The sequence below is a fragment of the Macrobrachium nipponense genome, chromosome 21 (genome assembly GCF_015104395.2).
Source record: "Macrobrachium nipponense isolate FS-2020 chromosome 21, ASM1510439v2, whole genome shotgun sequence".
NCBI lineage: Eukaryota > Metazoa > Arthropoda > Malacostraca > Decapoda > Palaemonidae > Macrobrachium > Macrobrachium nipponense.
The window spans coordinates 48,691,871-48,715,011 of NC_087212.1; positions in this window are offsets into that span (position 1 = coordinate 48,691,871).

The following is a 23,141-nucleotide window of genomic DNA, read 5'->3' on the forward strand; positions in this document are numbered from 1 at the left end:
GAAGTGCTTCTTCGGAAAGGAAGAGAGTAAGGGGAAGAAACAGAGGAAAGAAGGGAGCCTTCTCCTTCCAAGCCTATGAACCCAGAAGATGCCTCGGAGGATGAATGAAGGAAGGATTTTCTAATTACAAAGTTCTTTTGTCCCTTCTTTTGGAAGAATATGGAGATTCTTTAACGCCAGCCGCTCCTCCTTCTCCACGCTCTCTGTTTTCGAGCACGAAAACACACAAGTCTACCTCTTTCCTAAAATGAAGCCTGCTATATCTATGAGGAGGGCGCTACAATCTCTTGACTCCTGGTTCAAGAAGAAGAAGGAGTTAGGAAGGACAGTCTTTTGTATGCCTCCTGCTAAACTTACAGGGAGGAGAGGCATTTGGTACGAAAACGGGAGAGAATATGGGATTGTCTCTGTCCGTTTCGGCTGAGTCAGACTTCTCGAGTTTTAGTAGACTCATCGAGAAGACACGCCTTTGAATTCAGCAAAAGTAACATGGGTCTTTCGGAACGGACCACCTCCTCAAGGGGACTTTTTCACAGTTTTAGAAGTTTTTAACTTCCTAGATTGGTCCCTGGGGTTCTTGCCAAGAAGTCTCATGAAAAGGAACAACTGGACCCAGAAAACCCTAAATAGCATCCTCACATGCATTGATAAGGCTGTTCAGGATGGATCGGCTGAAGTATGCTCCCTCTTTGGTGCAGGAGTTTAAAGAAGAGGGCGGTTCACAGTGCTTTCCTCACGAAGGCCGTCTCTCCTTCGCAAAGGTCCGCCTTATTGTTTGCGCCTCTCTCAGAACATCATTTTCCCTTGCAGTTGGTGAAGGTATATTGCCCATTCACTGACTGAAAAGGCCACCAGGATCTCCTTAGACAATCCTCAAGGAAAATAGACCTGTGGCAGTGAGGAAAAGAAAGTGGCTCGTCCAGCTCAGCAGCAGCCCTTTCGAGGAGGCCTTCCAGCTAGATCTATCGCCAGAAGGAAGTCAACCGCCGAAAAGGGGCAGGTCTTCCTTCCGTCCCTTTAAGAAGGGAAAGTGAGAAATCTATCCTCCAAAACACCTGTAGGAGCCAGGTTACATTTCTTTGCGAAAGCCTGGGAAGACATAGGATCGAATCCTTGGACGATGTCAATCATCAAGAAGGGTTATTACATCCCATTAAAGGACAGTCCTCCTTGACAACATCACCGAGGGAAACTGTCCGCCAGATACAAGGACCCTGTTCTGATGGATACTCTTCGTCAGATGGTGGAACAGATGTGGGACAAAAGAGCAATAGAGCTGGTGCTGGATCGCAGCTCCCCGGGGTTTTTACAATCGCTTGTTTCTTGTAGTAAAAGCCTCGGGGGGATGGAGACCGGTACTGGATGTAAGTGCGCTGTACAAAATTCGTAAAACACAGAAATTCAGCATGGAAACGTCTGCTTCAGTCCTTGCAGCACTGCGTCAAGGAGATTGGATGGCGTCCCTAGACCTTCAGGACGCATAATTCCACATCCCGATCCACCATTCGTCGAGGAAGTACCTTCGATTTATGTTCGAGGGAAGAATCTATCAGTTCAGGGCCTGTGTTTCGGCCTTTCCACGGCTCCTCAAGTCTTTACGGACGTGATGAAAAATGTTTCAAGACACTTACATTGAAAGGGATAAACGTCTCCCTGTACCTGGACAACTGGCTCATCAGAGCCAGGTCTCAAAAGCGTGGTTTGGAGGATCTGTCAACAACACTGGAATTGACAAAATCATTGGGATTGATCGTGAAACCTCGAGAAGTCTCAGATGATCCCCAGCCAGAACGTGGTTTATCTGGGGATTCAGATGGATTCTCGGGGTTTTTGAGTTTTTCCCTCTCAAGAGAGAATAAGGAAAGGCTGTGCCACGGTATCGAACTTCTTAGGGAAAGAGCGCACTTCAGCGAGGGAATTGCTGAGCCTTCTGGGGACCCTTTCCTCGCTCGAACAGTTCTTTTCCCCTAGGAAGACTACATCTTCGTCCGCTTAAGTTCTTCCTGAGAAGAAGTTGGAGTTGGAAGACAGGACAGCTCTCGGACACGTTTCCAATCTCGGAGGAAATAAAAAATCATTTAAAGTGGTGGTTGATTCCTTAAAAGAAAACAAAGAGTATCCCTGCAAGTAAGGAACCCAGCCTGACATTGTTCTCAGACGCGTCGGAGTCGGGCTGGGGTGCAACATTGGATCCAAAGAAGTGTCAGGCACCTGGTCGGCAGAACAGGTGTCATGGCACATAAATTGCAAGGAGCTTTTAGCAATTCACCTTGTGCTAAAGAGCTTCCAACACATAGTCAGAGGCAAGGTCGTACAGATAAACTCAGACAATACGACCGCTCTGGCTTATGTCAAGAAACAAGGAGGGACTCACTCTTTCGCTCTGTACGAGCTGGCAAGAGATCTGTTGATTTGGGGCGAACCAAAGGAAGGTAGTTCTTAATAACGAGGTTTGTCCAAGGGGAGAGAAATGTGAGAGCGGACAGACTGAGCAGGAGTTCCAGGTCCTTCCCACAGAATGGACACTCCACTCAGAAGTCTGTCAGAGCCTTTGGTATCTTTGGGGGAAAGCCTCAAATAGATCTTTTCGCCACATTCCTCTCCAAAAGGATAGACACATTTGTGCCCTAGTGGAAGATCCCAGGGCTTATGCAACAGACGCCTTTCTCCTGGACTGGTCAGGGCTAGATGTTTACGCTTTTCCCCCGTTCAAGATACAAGTAGTCAGAAAATTCGTGGCATCCGAAGGAACCAAAATGACTCTGATTGCTCCGTATTGGCCATCTCAGATTTGGTTCACAGAGGTGATGGAGTGGACAGTGGACTTCCCCAGATCTCTTCCAAACAGAATAGATCTGCTCAAACAACCCCACGTTCGAGAGGTACCATCAAAACCTACCCGCTCTTGCTCTGGATGCCTTTCGACTATCGAAAGACTAGTCAGAGCGAGAGGGTTTTCTCGCCAGGCAGCAAGCGCAATTGCTAGAGCCGCAGATCATCTACTAGGCGAGTGTACCATCGAAGTGGGAGGTTTTCAGAAGCTGGTGCAGGTCGAAGAAGCTGTCCTCTTCCAGTACCTCTGTGACCGAAATTGCGGATTTCCTTCTGTTTCTTAGAGAAAAGTCGCATCTCTCTGTACCGACTATTAAGGGGTACAGGAGTATGCTTTCAGCAGTCTTTAGAAACAAAGGGATTAGATCTAACGAATGATAAGGATTTGCACGACCTCATTCGTTCATTCGAAACATCAAAGTCAGTGGAACCTAAGGTTCCAAGCTGGAACTTAGATGTGGTTCTTAAAATTTCTATCCTCCGAGAATTCGAACCACCACACACTGCTTCATTTCGTAATATCACTAGAAAGTGTTTGTTCATGATGTCTCTTGCAACGGCAAAAAGAGTCGGCGAGTTGCACGCCCTTTGAATCACGAGTCGGCTTCAAAGGAGACTGCAATTTTGTTTCTTTCCAGTCTCTCTTTCTTGCCAAAAATGAAAACCCTTCGAATCCCTGCCCAGGAGCTTCGAGGTTAAAGGACTTACTAGTTTGGTGGGCAGAGAGGCAGAAAGATCCCTTTGCCCAGTTAGAGCTCTTAAATTCTATCTGGACAGGAAGAAGCAGTTGGGGGGTTCGCAAAAAGGTCTTTGGTGCTCAGTAAAAGACCCCAAGAGAGCAATGTCCAGAACGCCTTTGCCTTCTTTGTTAGAAGTGTTTATTACGGAAGCTCATAAGAATTTGTCCAGATGATTCTTTTAATCTTTTAAGAGTGAGAGCCCCACGAAGTTAGGGCAATCGCAACCTCTATTGCGTTCCAAAGAAATATGTCACTTAAAAACATTTTGGATGCAACTTATTGGAGATGCAACTCGTGTTTGCATCTCATTATTTAAAAGATGTGCGAGTTACGTATGAGAAATGTTTTTTCTCTAGGTCCGTTTGTGTCAGCACAGACGGTTCTGGGTAAGGGAGCTAGCACCGATCCTTAATAATGTATGTAACCCTCTTGTTGGATGTGTCTTGAGTTTCCTGTGCATGGAAGTGTCAGGTGTCGCACAGGCGACCTTCACTTCTCTTCATAGGAGATCGAGTGACAGCTGACTTTTAGAGGGGTACAAATTTTTTTTTTTTTTTTTTTTTTTGTACTATTGTATGTGTGGTTATTGAGTTTGTGGTTGTTTGCTAAGAGTTTGGGGATAGCTCTTGGCAATCTTAGAACTAACACGGGTGTGTTAGGTTCGGTGATCGGGATCGGTTGTGTGCTCCTTAAATAAAGGCGTGTTGTCATATAAGCGGATGTGCTCCCATTGACAAATGCCAGTTAGGCTCTGTCGTGTAAGTGGATGATACCCCATCGACAGATCCACAAGAACTCTTGGCCACAGATCACTATCTCACTAAGGCTCTTGAGGTGAAGCAAACTCCTAGACAGCAGTCACGAAGTCTTCCACCTGATAAGGTAGGAACCAAGGTCTATAAATACCTACATGTGTTGTTTCACCTGTCTAGTCAGTAGTAGCTGTCTCTTGCCCTCCACCAAAGGGTGTCAATCAGCTATGTATATCTGACAGGTAAGTTGAATGTATGAAATGATATTGTTATGATACATAAAGTTTCATACATACTTACCTGGCAGATATATACAATTGAAGACCCACCCAGCCTCCCCGCAGGAGACAGGTGGAAGAGAGAATCTGATTAGAAAAACGGGAATGGTTTCCTAGTCCTGCCACCCAGAGCAGGGCGGTAGATCACCTGACCTACCTGTAGCGAGTGCCGCGAATTTGAATTTCTGTCGGGGACGACGGAGTCGATAGCTATGTATATATCTGCCAGGTAAGTATGTATGAAACTTTATTGTATCATAACAATATCATTTTTATGTAACTGGGGAAGCTCCTTCTCTGGGAGTTTCTGCCTCCTCCCAGGGAGACTTCTCCAGTTTAATCGACTCCTCTAGAAGATCTGCTTTCGCCGCAGCGAAAGTTTTCTTTACAGCGCCTGAGTTGGACCACGTTGTAAAGAACCAATTTAAACTTTTGGAAGTATTTAGCTTCCTTGATTGGACTATTGGCGCTTTAGCGGCCAAGATCGAAGACTGTCCTTCTCTTTCACAGGATTTAGCGGAGGATTGGATTGGTGTTCTGTCCTGTGCGGACAAATCCATTAGGAATGGATGTGATGAGTTAGCTTCGCTCATCGCCTTTGGTACCCTTAAGAAAAGGCAACTTTGGTGCTCCTTTGCTTCTAAAGGGGTTACTTCCCAACAGAAGTCTGCTCTCTTGTTTGCTCCTTTTGTGAAAGATAACCTCTTTCCAGACGATGTAGTGCTGTCAATTTTGTCGGCACTAGATAAGAAATCTACTTCGGATTTGCTGGCACAGTCTACTAAGAGACTTGAAGCTCCTTTGGAGACTGTTCCTTCTGTTTCCCCTCTGGCCCAAGCGCCTTTTGTTCAAGGGAGGAAAACCCAAGCGCTTCTTTTGGCCGAAGTCGAATTTGCGACCTCAGTCAAAGACCGGTCGGCCAAGGTTAACAAACCTTCCAAATGAAAGCTCGGTTCTTCATGCACCAGTGGGAGGCAGGCTGGCTCTGTTTTGGGAGGAATGGGAAAACAGAGGAGCAGAAGCCTGGGTAGTGCAAGTACTCAAGTTTGGCTTACCGTATTCCTCTCATTTCACCTCCCTCGCTCTCACCTGTGCCAATTCCATTCCAGGCATACTCTCCGGGCTCAGACAAATTCTGGCGCTAGCCACGGAAGTGGAAGCGCTCATTCTCAAAGAAGCTATAGAACAGATAGAAGGGGAATTTCCTCCAGGCTTTTACAATCGCCTTTTTGTAGTTCCCAAGTCATCAGGGGGCTGGAGGCCAGTTTTGGATGTGAGCGCCCTGAACTTGCATGTCCAGAAAACAAAATTTCATATGGAGACCACTCGGTCGGTTCTGGAGTCCATCAGACAGGGGGATTGGATGGTTTCTCTGGACATGCAAGACGCTTATTTTCACATCCGATTCATCGCGAATCTTGGAAGTACCTGAGGTTCATGTTCGAAGCAAGGTGTTTCAGTTTCGGGCGCTTTGCTTCGGACAACTGGCGACCGCTCCTCAAGTTTTCACCAGGTTCTATCCCCGATAGGAAGCTGGCTGCACATATTAGGAATAAGAATCTCCCTCTATCTGGACGATTGGCTTCTCCGGTTGGAATCAGTGAGTCGGTGCATGAAGGACCTTGGAACAACTCTGGATCTTGCCAGAAAGTAGGAATTCTGGTCAACAAACAGAAGTCCCAGTTGGTTCCATCTCAGAGCATCCTTTATTTGGGGATGACTCTGAATGCTCAAGTTTTTTGGGCTTTTCTGTCCCCGAAGAGGGTCCAAGGCTGTCTGGAGACAGTTCAGGAGTTCTGGACAAAAGGTAAGTTCTGCCAATCAGTGGATGAGGCTCCTGGGCAAATTGATGTCAGTGGAGAAATTTGTGACGTTGGGAAGACTGCACATGAGACCGCTGCAGTTTTTTCTGAGAGCCTCTTGGTGCAGGAAGACGCAACCGGACTCGATTACCTTTCCTGTCACAGACCAAATAAAAGAGGACCTAAGGTGGTGGCTGTCTCGGGCAAGATTGGAAGAAGGGTTAGATTTACGGACCCATCCTCCTGAACCTACAGTTTCTTTTCCGACGCATCGGACACAGTTGGGGAGCCCTGCTGGGAAATCAACGTGCTTCAGGAGCTTGGTCGGAGAAGGAGAAGTTCCACATAAATGTAAAGGAACTTTTAGCAATTTTCCTGGGGCTCAGACAGTTTCGGAACTTAGTAGAAGGTCAGGTAGTGCAGTACATTCCGACAACTTCACGGCTCTCTCGTACGTGCGGAAACAGGGGGGGATCAGTCTTTCTCTCTGTACGAAATGGCCAAGGATCTCCTCCTGTGCACAAACGAAGCGAATGTTCAGCTAGTCCCGAGATTTGTTTCGGGAAAGAGTGAAACGTCCTGGCGGACGAGCTAAGCTGTCAACAGCAAGTGTTACCTCTGGAGTGGACTTTGGACGACAAAATTTGTCAGAAACTTTGGCGCCTTTGGGGACGACCGTCCATAGACCTGTTCGTGACTTAAAGGAACAACCATCTTCCTCTCTTTTGTTCTCCAGTTCCAGATCCTCTAGCTTGGTCGGTGGACGCAATGCTGTTGGATTGGTCGGGTCTGGAAGCTTATGCATTCCCTCCGTTCGGTCTAATAAGAAAGGTGCTGACAAGTTCATGTCGCACAGCAATGTAACACTGACGTTATCGCTCCCTTTTGCCCAGGAAAGAGTGGTTCCCGGACCTCTCCAGTTGTTAGTAGACTTCCCAGGCTTCTTCCTCCAGAGAAGTGGCTTCTTAAAACCTCACTTCAAAAGGATCCACCAAAACCTGTCCGCTCTAGCTCTGACAGGGTTCAGACTGTCCGGAATCTTGTCAGAATGAAAGGGTTTTCAAGAAGAGCTGCAGAAGCTATCGCTCATTGTAGGAGAGAGTCTTCTAACAAACTCTATCAAGGGAAGTGGAGAATCTTCAGAGAGTAGTGTAGAGGTGCTAAAGTCTCTACTTCTGCGACCTCTTTAACGGAGATAGCAGATTTTCTTCTATTTCTTAGGAGTCTAAGAAACTGGCTCCTTCTACGATCAGAGGATATAGAGCCATGCTTTCTTCGGTTTTCGACATCGGGGTTTGGATATTTCCTCCAATTCAGATCTGTCGGACCTCATTAGGTCTTTCGAAACCACTAAGCTCCCTCAGGATTCAGTGGCTTGGGAACTTAGATGTGGGGTGCTTAAGTTCCTCATGGAGCCACCGTTTGAGCCTTTGAAGTCGGCTTCACTCAGGAACTTGACTAAAAAGACTCTTTTTTCTTATTGCACTAGCTTCTGCAAAGCGTGTCAGCGAATTGCATGCTTTAGACAAAAGTCGGTTTCTCTCCAAGGCAATGCTGTGGTTTTTCGTATCTTTGACCTTTCTAGCCAAAAACGAGAATCCGTCTAGTCCTTGGTCGTGGAGTTTTGTGGTTAGGAACTTATCTGATTTGGTTGGACATGAGGAGGAAGAAAGGCTTCCTATGTCCCAGTCAGGGCAATTAAGCAGTATCTTCTTGCCACTAAGGAGGTTAGAGGCCAATCTTCTAAGCTCTGGAACTCGGTTCAAAATCCCTCTCGTCCTCTTTCTAAGAATGCTATATCGTTCTTTCTTAGAGAGCTTATCAGGGAAGCTCACTCGCAGTCCGAGAACGACAATCTTTCCGTTCTGAGAGTTAAAGCTCACGAGATTAGAGCAGTGGCAACTTCTTTAGCATTTAGAAAGAATTTATCTTTAGCTTCGATTCTTTCAGAGTACGTTCAGGAGATCGAATTCGGTTTTTGCGAGCCATTATCTCAAAGAGATAGAAACGGTTTTCGAGAATTGTAGAACGTTAGGTCCGGTGGCGGTTTCTGGCATGGTGTGGGAGAAAGAAACGGCACAGGGGTCGTCACCTCTATGCTAACTTTTTCACCTTGAAATAGGTTGTCGAGTTCAAGGGAAGCTGGGGGTACTGAGTACCTGGGATACTCACCAGTGTTAGGTCAGATTTTATAATGGTTGGGTATATATGCTTTTAAATCTGGTGTTGGTGACAAATGTTTTGTATGATTGAATTGCTGGTCTTAGCCCAGGGCAAGGGAATCTTTGTTATTACTATCCTCCGTCAGTCAGCTTGACTCGCTTGAACTACGGAAGGATTCCACTCCTGTAGAGGCTAACTTTGGTCAAATTCCAATTCCTCTTCAATAGTAAGAAGAGCACCGACCAGAGGCAGTAACAGTCTGCTGTAGCTCTCTTACAAGGTAAGGTACAACAGACACTTCGAGTGTTTACTGGTATTGTAATAAATGTAACCCATTTAGAAATACTAGTGGTCCACTGAATCCCACCTTCCCATAAAAGGGATTTTGACGTAGGAAAAATCTATTTCTGGGTGATTGGCTCGTGTCGCCCTATGAAAGTATCCTTAATATCATTCTTTCTAGGCAAAATGAATCTAAAATTACCAGAGAAAAACAAAATTAAGAAAATGTCAGTAAAACTGACTCGCTCACTCTATAAAAGAAGTGTCGGTATGAGAATAGGGGCGAGTGGGATCACTACCACGAGTCATTCACCATTTAGACCTTCCAATCAAAATCCCACTAGAGAGCTGATACTAACGGTGATGCGGCCGCTACTACTACTACTAGGGACGCCACGGACAGCAGCGCCCCTAGCGGTCTCCTTAATCTATGAACATCTTGTCCTGCAGGGAGGGCAAACAAAGACAGGGGGGTGGGTTTCATAGGGCGACACGAGCCAATCACCCAGAAATAGATTTTTCCTACATCAAAATCCCTTTTCTGGGCTCAGCTCGTGTCGGCCTATGAAAGAGTACCAGAGAAACAGACAAGATGGGAAAAAGGACAAATGAAAATCAGTTGTAAAAAAAGAGGGATATAATATAAGTGAATCAGGTATATTACAGAATACAAAGTAAGTACTTAAAGCTAACTTATGCTAAACAATGACATAAAAAAGAGAAAGCCAATAATATAAAGTACTTAAAATTAACTTATATTAAACATAGTAATATACAATAATGCAATGCAAATTAACAAAATAGATTCACTTAAGTAAGGTATTACATAATATACAAACATTGTGTCCTACCCTAGCATAAAAATAAGGGTAGGTACACTGAAGTACATTATAAGTACATTGTGTGGATGTCCCTAGCAAAAAAATAAGGGACAATCCACCAATATGATCTCAGCGGCTAAGGCTAGAGTATCCGAATAGCATGGCGATAGGGTGAGGCATGTTGGACGAGGTAGGTAGAAAGGGAGACCTGGATCTATACTATGACTACTATACAGTATCAGGAGAAACAATGTTTCCCGCTGCTACTGCAAAAAATTTTAAAGATTCCAAGGACTTTAGGTAGTGACGTTTAAAGACTGTCGGCGATTTCCATCCAGTATACTTTTTAAGATCCTCGAAGTTCATATGTTGAAAATAGTTAATTGAGGTGGCTACTCCTCTGATGTCATGTGCTTTTGGAAATGAATCAGGATTGGCTTGTTTAATGAAGTAAAGGATCTGTTGTCTAATTCCTTTTACTGATAAAGTACCACCTTTTTCTCTCATGAAGAGAGAACCTGAGGATCTTGAGGATGTGCGAGATAGAAAGGCTCTTAAAGTTGATACTGGGCAGAGAGAAGGATCTTGCGGAAGTGGGATGACTTTCCAAGGAGCCCACCTTGCAAGAGGATCCTCATTTTTAGCCAAAAAAACTACGATCCGGAGCAAGCAGAACTTCTCCTGAGGGGAGGAATTCCACATGACCCGCATCTCTGGATAGAGCCGACAGTTCTGAAATTCTAGCTCCTGAAGCTAGGCTTAATAAGAATAACGTCTTTCTAAGAAGCATTATGAATGTACAAGACGAGTTATCAGTATCTGAGGCTAGTTTGAGGACATCATTTAAGAACCATGAGACTGCAGTAGGCCTTTGAGAAGGTCTAAGTCTAGCACAGGCTTTAGGAATAGACGTAAAGTAAGATTCTGTTAGGTCTATCTGGAAACCCAACTGGAAGATCTTCTTCAAAGCCGATTTATGAGTAGTAATAGTGCTAGCTGCTAAACCTTTTTCAAACAAGGATCTGAAAAAGGATTATAGCTAAGTTAACTGTCAGGTTGTAGTGTTTGATTCTTTCAGGAAGGATGCTAATTTTTTAACAGCTGAGTCATATTGTCTAATAGTTGACTCTCTCTTATCTGATTCTAGGAAGAGGATGTTTTGTGGATCAATGTTAGCATCTTTGTTAGCACAAACTTCATGAAGTCCATAAAGTTAGGGTCTGAAGAATTCCTGAGGAAGCGAACACAGTCTCATTTGTACTGATTGGGACAGCTTGGGATTGGGAATCCGTTGAGGTCGGAGACCCAATTCCAGAAGCAGAGGATACCAGTTGCTCTTGGGCCAGTCTGGAGCAATCAGAGCTACTAGTCCCTTGAAAGTCCTCAGCTTGCTCAAGACTTTCAAAAGAAGATTCACTGGAGGAAAGACATAAATTTTTCTCCACTGATTCCAATCTAACGACAGGGCGTCCGTGGCATAAGCCAGAGGGTCCAGGTTGGGGGCCACATAGCAAGGGAGCTTGTGGTTTGCTTGTGAAGCGAAGAGATCCACTTGGAGACCTGGGACTCTCCGGCATATCCACTGGAATGACCTGTCGTCCAGGGACCATTCTGATTCCAGAGGGACCGACCGGGACAAAGCGTCTGCTATCACATTTCTTACCCCCGCCAAGTGAGTGGCGGACAGATGCCATTTGTGTTTGTCTGCTAGTGCAAAGATGGCTATCATGACATGGTTCACATGTTTGGATTTGGACCCTCCTCTGTTGATGCAATGAACTACCACTGCACTGTCCAAAACTAGTCTTGGATGAGACTTTTTCGGGGGAAGAAGTCTCTTCAGGGTAAGAAATACTGCCATTGCTTCCAAGACGTTTATGTGGAGCTGGCGGAACTGAACTGACCAAGTCCCCTGAACTTGCTTGAATTGAGAATATCCCCCCACCCACCCGGACAGGGAGCATCCGTGTGAATGGTTAACACTGGAAGGGGATATTGAAGGGGTACTAGTTTGGCCAGGTTGTTTACTTTTGTCCATGGACGGAGCTGATTGCGAAGGATCTGTGGAATTACTGACAATTGTCTCGAGATTTGGCGTTTGCTCTTGATCGCCAAACTCGGTTTATATCTTTCAGCCTTGCTTTCAGGGAGGATGTCTGTCACTGAGGCAAACTGAAGAGAACCTAGGATTCTTTCCTGGTTTCTCCTGATGTTTGTTTGCATTTGAGAAATTGTTTCACAAGACTGGCTATTTCTTTCCGTTGACCACCGGAATTGACAGATTGTGGGGAAGACAAATCCCATTGGATTCCTAGCCAACTGAAAACGAGACTCTGGAGTAAGTCTGGATTTCGTCTTGTTTATCTGGAACCCCAGATGTTCCAGAAATTGAACTACCTTTTTCGTGGCTTTGATACATTCCTCGACTGTTGGTGCCCAGATCAACCAATCGTCAAGGTATGCTGCTACATTATCCCCTGAGTTCTCAATTGTTGAACCACCAATTCTGCTATTTTCGTGAATACCCTGGGGGCTACATTCAGACCGAAGGGCATCACTTGAATGAGAATGTCTGATTTCCTAGTTTGAAGCTAGGAATGGCGAAAGTGCCTGGCTATAGGGATATGATAGTATGCATCTGTAAGATTGATGGAGCATGTGACGGCTCCACGAGGAAGTAAGGTCCTTACCTGCGAGATGGTAAGCATTTTGAACTTGTCGCAACGAATGAAAGAAAGAGTTTAGCCTTGACAAGTCTAAGTTGTTCCGACACGGCATACAAACCTTCGGTCCTTTTACAATAGGAAGGTACTAGCGGCAGCTGGATAGGTCGTAAGCTTTCGAACAAGGGGTTCGGTAGTTAACTGCTTGTCCGACAGGCGCGCGCGCGCGCGGACTGGTAGGTAAACAAATCACTTTTGCTTTCGGCCTGCTGGCGTTGTGGATGTGTATCATCGCTCTCTGCCCGCTTTATCGTCGTTGCTTTCGCATGGTGTGTTTTTCTTTTCTATTTATCTAGTGAAACTGATTGTAAGTACAATCATTTCATATTTATTTCCATTGAATTCAATTGTGAATTAAAGGATCTTGTTTCACCACGCCCTCCGATTACCCGAGTGCCGGGACTGAAGGGCGTAAGTGCGGGAATTCATTTTCCCAGAAATGATCCTGTATTGTGTATGCTCGGTGCCGAGGGCGGGATGAGCGCTCGCTCCGAGCGTATATTTTGGTTGAAATGTGTAGATGAAAATCGTAAGTAAGTGCTCTTTTCATTTATATTTTTTTGACCTGTATGCTCGTTGCCGAGCGAATGCGCTCGGCACGGAAACTTATTCTGTATGGAAGTGGAATCGCAAGTACAGTATTCTTTTTCATTTTCATATATTTATTTTGATTGTAGCAATACTCATTTTGGATCAGTTTCCGAGCTTACCCGGAAATTGATCTTTTCCCCTTTTTATTTGAATGAAGTGAAATCGCAAGTGCAGTTCTTTTTCATTTTCATATTTTATTGAGATTGCATTGTTTACTGGGATCAATGTTTCCGCTATTTACCGGGAATTGATCCTTCCCCTTTTTATTTGTATGAAGTGAAATCGCAAGCGCAGTATTCTTTTTCATTTTCATATATATATTGATTGCATCAATTCATTATGGATCAAGGTTTCCATAAACCTTGATCCATAAAGGTAAGGAATGGATCCTTTTACCCTTGCGCTCGGTACCGAGGGCGCAAATGCGCTCGATCCGAGCCCTTATTCATTGTGAAGTGAATCGTAAAGCAAGATTCTTTTCATTTTATTCTTTTTATTATTGATTGCACAATATTTATTTGGTTCAAGTTTCCGCGCTCAGTCAGGGAATTGATCCTTATGCCCTTGCATTCGGGCCGATGGCACGATGCTCTCGGGCTCTTATATTATTGTTGGGTACATGGGTGCTGTGCGGGGGTGGGGGAACGAGAACCCCCCCCGCTCAGCTCCCACAGATGGCCCTTCCCCTTGGGGGGGGGGGAGGTTATCGGCGTTCTTCTCCTCGCCCGATCCGTCGAGCGCGGGGGAGGGCGCTCGGTGCCCGATGTACAATTGTATTCGGGGTCTTCCACTCGTTCGGAGAGGGCTCACCCCCCCCGCGCGAGGGGACTTCCCCCCCCCACTAATCGCTCCTACTGTTATTTCCGCAGGTGCTACTGCCACGAGGGTGGACCTTGGTGAGGTATGGGCGTCCTTCGATTTGCAGGGCTGTGCTAGTGTCCAGGGGCTGCGGTTCTATGTCTGGGCCTACTGCGGTCACCCATGGAGTGGTGACCACGCTCCAGGTGACGACGTCCCTCCTCACCTGGTGTAATCACCTCACGTGGTAACAGTCTTGCCTACAGCCGCTGTGAAGTGCCGTTCGCCGTACCGAGAGGGGGCGTGCCGCCGCCGCTCGTGGTTGCCGCGCTGCAGCGACCACACTTTCCGCTGCCCTAGAGCTTCGCCCCTGGGACCTGCCGCCGGTACCAGGATGTGCTGGCTGCTGCTCACTTCCTGTGCCGGTGCTGCCTGCCGTACCTGCCGATTCTGGGCTGACTGTCCATGCAGTTGCTGCGCTGGCTGTCCCTGCCGTTGCTGCGCTGGCTGTCCCTGCCGTTGCTGCGCTGGCGGTCCTACCGATGCTGTGCTGGCTGTGCCTGCTGTTCCTGAGATGCCCATACCTGCTGATGTCGTCCCTGTTCGTGGTGGTACTACCCCAGACTTTGGTCTGTCTGTACAGGTGCGTCCGGGCCCTGTAGCTTCGGCTACAGCAGCCCCCGGCTCCGCCCTGGATAGCAGATCTTACGTCTGGTCCTGAGGAAGCTGACGAAGAAGAGGAGGAAGGTGTCGTCGTCGTCGTCTTCATCTTCTTCATCGTCGTCGGCTGCCGCCTCTTCCCCTTCGACTTCTAAGGCTTCACAGCCGAGGAAGAAGAAGGTTGCCTCCTCCCTCTAAGAAGTCTCCCTCGGGAGCTTCTCGGACCCGTCTCACCTCAGTGGGACGGGAGGGTTCCTTCCGCTGGTCCTCTGCTCCTTCGGGAGCGGGGCCCGTCTTCTTCTTCCCGCAAGGAAGAAGACTACGGGGACCAGAGGGGTACGGCTAACACCGGTACTTCCTCGCCTGGTGTCAGTGGTTCTGCCACTGCATCAGGGTCCGTCTCGGCCTCTCGTTCGCGGGAGGTACCGAGTGTACGGTCGCCTACCAGCGACCGTGCAGCCAGGAACCAGACCTCTGAGTCCGCTCAGCGTCAGGTTCACGGCACGGGGCGGAAGACTGGTGACAGCCGCTCACGCGACTCTCACCAGACCAGCTATCACTCCGCGGCGAACAGCTGGCTACCCGGGGACGTGACGGTCCACGACCGGGCCACGGGCTGAGGCTGGGAAGAGGTCCTCCCAGTTCGCCGGTGCCAGCCACGGCTGGAACCAGCGACGTGACGTGCCGTGAGGACAAGCACCGGTCTCACTGTGACAGTGGAGCCTGCAGGTCGCCTGACCGTCGCTCTCACAGAGAGCGATCGGGTATGGCAACCAGCACCAGCTCTTCTGACACTCGAGATCGGGGCCGCTCTGTGCTCAGTCCAGCCGTTCTCCACAGCGAGACGGTTCGACCAGGCCTGCAGCTCGATCGCCACCACGGTTGACGATCGCCTGCAGCCCTCCAAGCCTGCTGGTTCTGCCAGCGAGCAACGAGGGAGCGTCAGGTCTGCCCTCTCCCGTACCTTCAACCTCCTCGGGTTACACCGGGAGGAGCGAGGTATTGAGGAGTGATCGTGAGGGGTGCGCCCCTCACGATCCCACCACGACGCCCTACGTGCCAGGCACGGTTTTCTTGGACGGCCAGGACGTATGCGCAAGTGGATGGGGAAGACCGAGAGGGCTGTCGCTGTTCCCCCTTCTTAGGAGGAAGGTTCTCGGAATATGCTCTTGTTCGAAGGGCTTACGGTCCCACTCTGCAAGATGCTGTGACTTCCGAGATCCAGAGGAACTTTGCCGAGGTTATGGCGCTGATCGTCAGCACAACGACCTCGGGGAAGGATCGCCGCTCCCACCAGCATCGCCACGTCTCGGCTCGAGTCGTTTTTGGGGCCCGAGAGGGAACCCAAAATCGACGGTGGGTCTGCCGCGATCGGAGCTTGCCGACTGTGTTGAACCAGGTAGTCTCTCGTCTCCGGACAAGAAGGCTCTCTCAGTTCTGGCCGGCTCGAACAAGCTACTCACCTCCTACTGCGACAGAGGCGTTTCTACGTGTCTTCGGACACCGTATTTGAATACCCCTTCGGTCCTCCTGAGAGGTTTCGACCTCGACGAGGACTGGAATGAGTCGGAGGACGGTATCGGTCTCTCCTGTCAGGTGTCGATCAGCCCACCAGATGACGTCACAGTGGCGGCAGATCCTTACCATACAGTATGAGTTCGTAACCCTCCTCGGGGAAAACGTTTTTCTCCTGACGATACGTTTTCCCAGGCTCTGAGAGGCCATCGCCGTAAGGCGATGGCTGCTCCTTTTCTTCTCCAACTGCTAGTTCCGCTGGGAAGGCGAGCCAGTATCCATTCCTCCCCCATTCCCTCTCTCCTTACGGCTACGAGGGAAAGGGGAGGGATCCTACAGAGATTTCTCTGTAAGATCCCACGTTAGGGGCTGCGCTACCGGGGGGACGGGGCCTTCGGGTCCTACCTGACGTAAGCCCCCGGTCGTTGAGGAGGGATCCTGCCCCTTTCGCGATTTCTACGGGAATCGGAGGGACCACCAGCCGATATCGTTTGACGAATTCGGTGGGGGTTTCGCAGAGTGCTTAGAATTTCTACGGAATTTCTAGCGCAACTCAGAGTGTTCGAGTTTTTTACGATCTCCAAAACACTTAGGCGAGAACCACGGTCCAAAGTGAGCGAGAATCCCCGATAATTGTTACGATAATCGGGAACCTCGCTATGCTCGAATTCCTGTAATTTCTAGCATTTGGAAGAAGACTGCTGCTGAAAGAAGAGTATCTCACAGTAGGCGATTAACCTGGAATAGAGAAGAACGGACGGGAACTTCCAGTTTGCTTGAACTATCGTCTTCGGTATTCTGTTCACCATTGAAGCTTTCCTTGGAAAGACTTCTCCTTCACTCTCTTGACTAGAGAACGAAGGCGGTCGATCTCCAATCCTTATTCTCATTCCTCGAGGGGAAAAGAATTTAGGATGGAGGTCGTTGTACAGAACCTACAAATATACTACGTATATTACCCTCGCGACATGATTCTTTGTAACAGTTGAATTGTCCGAGGGGTAGGCGCATACCGTAGTTAACTCTACGGTTTGTGACCGAGACGAATTGTATCTTAATTGAACTGCAACTCGGGGTTGCCTGCAACCTCCCAGCAGTTATCAGTTTCGATTTAGATACTTGGTATTGTCATGACAACACCAAATCAGCTTTTGTATTTACCGAAATCCGTTTCGTTAAATATAATTGCTCGAGCGTATTCTTTATGCTCGATGGTTCTAGCCGAACGCATTCCTTCGTGGAATAATGGATTAACTGGCAACTCAGGATGACGAGTCACCGAGAGCTACTGCGTATTGAACTGCCTGATAGCGGCTCAGTATCAGCTAGGTCTCGGAGATGCACGGTCGGTTACGTCTCTCTCTCCCCTGGTTTGATTGATACCGAACCGTATCTCTGCCCAACAATCATGGACTTAGGTCTCTGATTAACGGGGATTATTGCAATAATGAAGGACCATCTACTGCTGTGACGCTTGATTTCATCGCCTTCGCATTGCGAGAATTTTCAACAGAGATATCTCTTGGACTCTTTCATCTTCTGTTTACCGCACGGTAACAGAAGTCTGTACTAGTCAACCGCTGCATCGCACCGCGATAATGCGAATGATTTTTGCAGACATCTGAGTTTGTCTTCAAAATATCTCGTATTCGTAGGTGTGCAATTATTCGTTGCTCGCCCCGAATTAACAGATATGTCAGAAGACATCGCCTACTCTCCGACCTGACAGCTCTACTTCCAAATGTTCAGCCCATGAGAAGCCAGTTCTTCAGGCAGTATTTCCCCCTGTCTTCATTACTGAAAAGCGCTCCGCTTTTATTGCAACTACGATCCTCACCGGACAGCAATGAATAGCGGTTAGCGTTCTCAGTCTTTGTAGCACAGGTTCAGAATCTGAGAATCCTTCTCTCGGTTCAGCTGCGAAGACGTAGGTTGCATTTTCTGTACACCTTCGTCTTCAACGACACTAGTGTTGTTTCTCCTTAGCCGAGAATCAACCATACTATGAGATATCTTGCCATCAAGGACCTCGGTCTCTAGAAAGGCAATTGACTTTCGCCTGTTGGGCACATGCCTTAAGAGAGTCATCACCTTGCCTTCTGGCATCGGTGACGAACAAATTATTTGTTTAGCTCTCTTGGCAGAACCCTTTTAAGGCGAAGGTCACGTGACTTGCTCGGGTGCCTGGACAAACTTGCCTCCTACCGAACGCAGTCAGTCGGCAGCTGTCAGAGCGCCCAAGTCTGTTACGAACTTCGCTGTGGACTTAGTTCGGTTGTTCCATACAATCTTTGTTCTTCGTCCTAACGGCTTGTCACAGTACCCTATACCATCGACACCCCACCATTGAGTGTCGGTGTCCTATCCACTACCGAGAAGAACAATTTCGCTGCAGACGGATAGACCAGTATGGGTACAGGACATCACCGAAGTCGAGAAGAGGGTTAGGTCATACGACCATTCCCTTCTTTTCCCTCTGAGGGTAATTCATGACTTTTCCTGCGAAGTCAAGCATCCAGGGGATGGGGATTCGTGACGCTCGATTTCGTACCGAATTCGTAGCGAAGACTCTGAACCCTTCGGTTCCTGACGATCGGTTAGAGTCCTTCACAATCCCCTCCCTAATGGACTTCACCGCCTTCGATGCGAAGGAGATGCTGCTTTGTCCTGTGAAAGCGCGACCGCGCTTTCTGAAGAAACTCGACATCCCAGGATGAGTGTTGAAGACTCTTCGTCAGCACCAAGATGACCTAGAAGTACACTCCCTCGAGTTACACAAGAATTCTCCATGGCGCAGGTACTGAAGGCAGGGGTCTGGTACAAACCAGACCACCGGCACCTCCTTCTACCTTTGGATATTGCCCACAGGTCCTTGGATCGTTTCCTTAGGACCCGTGGTGGCTGCTCAACACGTTGTCTAGCTAACCCAGACCCTAGCAGGCTGAACAGCATCGAGTCCTGGTGTGACTGTAAGAATAGATAAGTGAATGAGAGAGTGACTGGCTTCTCTTCCTATCTTTTTCTCCCCTCTACTGTGGGTAGAGGGATACGGTCATCACCTGCTGGATAAGGACGAGATGCCGGTGAGCTACTCGACAGAGCCCCATCCTATCCCTTTCACTAGGGATGGGAGCGAATATCCACCACTTCCTCCTACAAGGGGGGGGAAGTGGATGCCAACAAGAGACAAACCATAACTTTATGTTGCCTCTTGCAAATAGGAACTTGTTCTTGTTTGCTGGTACGAAGAGATACGTGCCTCCTCTCTTAGTACTTGGTCCAGAGGTCGACCATTGATCCTGCGGTGCACACCCCGATCAATCGGACAGAGGCTTGGATCCCTCCCTCGCTCTTACGACCAGGGAGGCATTCCAAGGTTGGGCGAACACCAGTCTGTTCACAAAAGATCAGATTCCTCCCACCAAGAAGTGAGTCTTCCTATTGTAAAAGGACCGAAGGTTTGTATGCCGTGTCGGAACAAATGACAATTTGTCCAAAATTGCATTTTTCCTAACTATACAAACCTGAGGTCCTTATACACATAGCCCCACCTCATGCCACCCCTCACTCTGCAGTTTTTGCTTGGGCCAAAAGCAAAAGTGATTTGTTACCTACCAGTCGCGCTGCAGCGCGCGCCTGTCGGACAAGCAGTTAACTACCGAACCCCTTGTTCGAAAGCTTACGACCTATCCAGCTGCCGCTAGTACCTTCCTATTGTAAAAGGACCTCAGGTTTGTATAGTTAGGAAAAATGCAATTTTGGACAAATTGTCATATTACCCTTCTTTTTGTTGAGCCTTTCTTTGGCACGCTGAATAAGCGACCTTGAAATTTTAGATGCTTGACTCTCGCAATAGCTCCTTTCTGAAGGAGTTCCCTCGCGTAATCTGTCAATTCCTTTGATGGTTCCTGATAAAATGATTGATTGGAGGGGGATCTTTGATCCAACTCCAACCCAATCCCTTGGACACAATGCTCTGTGCCCAATTGCTGACCCCCACCTGTGACGGAAGAGGAACAGCCTCCCTCCTACCTGGGGAGCCTCACTGTTGTTGGGCGGGTTGGCCTCCACGCACTCCTCTGAACTGCCTTCCCTTGCCGCTCTTCCTGTGCCACGCTGGCGAAAGTGGCCTCTCGCTCTGCTACCTCTCGACTGCCTATTAAAGGGAGGGTAAGCCTGACCTTCATACATAGGGTTGAAGGCCGGCGAGAGTGCGTAGGAGGTCGAGGGTTGCGACTGAGGAGACAACAGGAGGATGGGTTGGGTCTGTTTTGAGGTTGATGTTTGTCCCTGTTGGGAAATAACTGGGACGGCCTGAACGAACTGCTGTTGCTGCTGATGTTTTTTGGTAAGGTTGGAACCTTTTACCAGACTTCTTGAGTTTCTTACCAGCAGCGGGGGCGGATTCTTGTTTCCTCTTAGAGGAGATACCCCACCTAGCTCTAAGGCTCTGGTTGAGCCTAGCAGCCTCATGGTGCACCTCATTCACAGCGGACTCTGGGAAGAGGTCCGCCCCCCCCCCCCCCACATGCTGGAAGCAGGAGTCTATTAGGTTCATGCCTAATAGTGCACTCCTGCAGAACGTGCTTTCGGCAGTTCCTCCTCTAGCTTGGAAGAAGTCGAAAGCATCCGTCTGAACCGTTTGAAGCTGAGATTTGGCCAGAATCTTAAACAGTGGTTCTGTGCCATACGATAGTGCCGCCATCTCAGTGATAATTAAAGAGTTGAGGGATCTCCCAAACCTAGTTCGAGCATCGAAACTCTGCCTGGATCAAGGTATCAGGCAGCCTTGGAAGCTTTTCGCCAAACTGGTCCATTGCGCAGTCTGGTTTTAAGCTTACCAAGCGTGAATGTGGCAGGCAAGTTCTCCCAAATTCTCTCCGAAGGCTGGAAAGAGCGGAGAAATAGAATCCGCTTCCCTCAGCTGTGGCATGGGCTCATCCTTGAGGACTGCCTGAAGAGTCGCTTCCCACTATTTTGGTAGCGAACGGAAGAGAAGCCTCCTCCTCCGTCGCAAAAATAGTGAAAGGACTCTTTGAAAGCCTGGAGCTTAGTGTTGGTACACTCCCAGTCCTCCAGGCAGTGAACCCATTTCCGCTGAGCGTGCTCTCTACTATAAGCACGTTCTCTCTGGAGATCTTGTCCTCCCTAGTGAGGGCCGCCACGGTCAGCCTAGCATATCCAATGAAAGGCTGAGTCAGTCCCGGAGGATAAAACTCGAAGTCCTCAATCCTTCGAGTTCCACACTCCGGGACAGAGATCATTACCGTCCTTGAATGGAGCGTAAGCGGCCACTCTCCATGGGTTATACCATGGAGAAGGCTGGTAGCGACTCATAAGGGAGGTAGCTGGAGAATGCCAGCACCTGCTACTGGGGAGACTGGATGAGGAGCCTGAGCAAGCCCAGCTACTCGGTCCTCATTCTCTCTAACTCTGTTAGAGAGATCTTGGATGGACTGGCCCGACTGACTAAGGGTGCTTGACAGCTGTGCAAACATCTGTTCAACAAAACTTGGTTCCGAGGGCGGAGACCTGCGAGCCTACCATCTCTCTACCTGTTGCATCACCACTGCTGAGAAGGCAGTGGGATCAAAGGTGCTCGTCCCGCTACTCCAACCGGCGTTGCCGGAGTGGATGCGGGTGGAGGCCGGAGAAGGCATTGGCTCAGCTGGAGCGCGAGCCTTCTCCTTAGAAGCCTTGCTTCTAGAGCTCTTGGAGCAGTGGCAACTTCTTTAGCATTTAGAAAGAATTTATCTTTAGCTTCGATTCTTCAGAGTACGTCAGGAGATCGAATTCGGTTTTTGCGAGCCATTATCTCAAAGAGATAGAAACGGTTTTCGAGAATTGTAGAACGTTAGGTCCGGTGGCGGTTTCTGGCATGGTGTGAAACGCACAGGGGTCGTCACCTCTATGCTAACTTTTCACCTTGAAATAGGTTGTCGAGTTCAAGGGAAGCTGGGGTACTGAGTACCTGGGATACTCACGGTCTGTTAGGTCAGATTTTATAATGGTTGGGTATATATGTTTTAAATCTGGTGGTTGGTGGATCAAATGTTTTGTATGATTGAATTGCTGGTCTTAGCCCAGGGCAAAGGGCAATCTCTTTGTTATTACTATCCTCTGTCAGTCAGCCTTGACTCGCTTGAACTACGGAAGGATTCCACTCCTGTAGAGGCTAACTTTGGTCAAATTCCAATTCCTCTACAATATAAGAAGAGCACCGACCAGAGGCAGTAACAGTCTGCTGTAGCTCTCTTACAAGGTAAGGTACAACAGACACTTCGAGTGTTTACTGGTATTGTAATAAATGTAACCCATTTAGAAATACTAGTGGTCCACTGAATCCCACCTTCCCATAAAAGGGATTTTGACGTAGAAAAAATCTATTTCTGGGTTGATTGACTCGTGTCGCCCTATGAAAGTATCCTTTAATATCATTCTTTTCTAGGCAAAATGAATCTAAAATACCAGAGAAAAACAAAATTAAGAAAATGTCAGTAAAACTGACTCGCTCACTCTATAAAAGAAAGAAGTGTCGGTATGAGAATAGGGGCGAGTGGGATCACTACCACGAGTCATTCACCATTTAGACCTTCCAATCAAAATCCCCACTAGAGAGAGCTGATACTAACGGGTGATGCGGCCGCTACTACTACTACTAGGGACGCACGGACAGCAGCGCCCCAGCCCCTAGCGGTCATCCTTAATCTATGAACATCTTGTCCTGCAGGGAGGGCAAACAAAGACAGGGTGGGTTTCATAGGCGACACGAGCCAATCACCCAGAAATAGATTTTTCCTACATCAAAATCCCTTTTCTGGGCTCAGCTCGTGTCGGCCTATGAAAGAGTACCAGAGAAACAGACAAGATGGGAAAAAAGGACAAATGAAAATCAGTTGTAAAAAAAGAGGGATATAAATATAAGTGAATCAGGTATATTACAGAATACAAAAGTAAGTACTTAAAGCTAACTTATGCTAAACAATGGCATAAAAAAAGAGAAAGCCAATAATATAAAGTACTTAAAATTAACTATATTAAACATAGTAATATACAATAATGCAATGCAAATTAACAAAATAGATTCACTCAAGTAAGGTATTTACATAATATACAAACACATTGTGTCCTACCCTAGCATAAAAATAAGGGTAGGTACACTGAAGTACATTATAAGTACATTG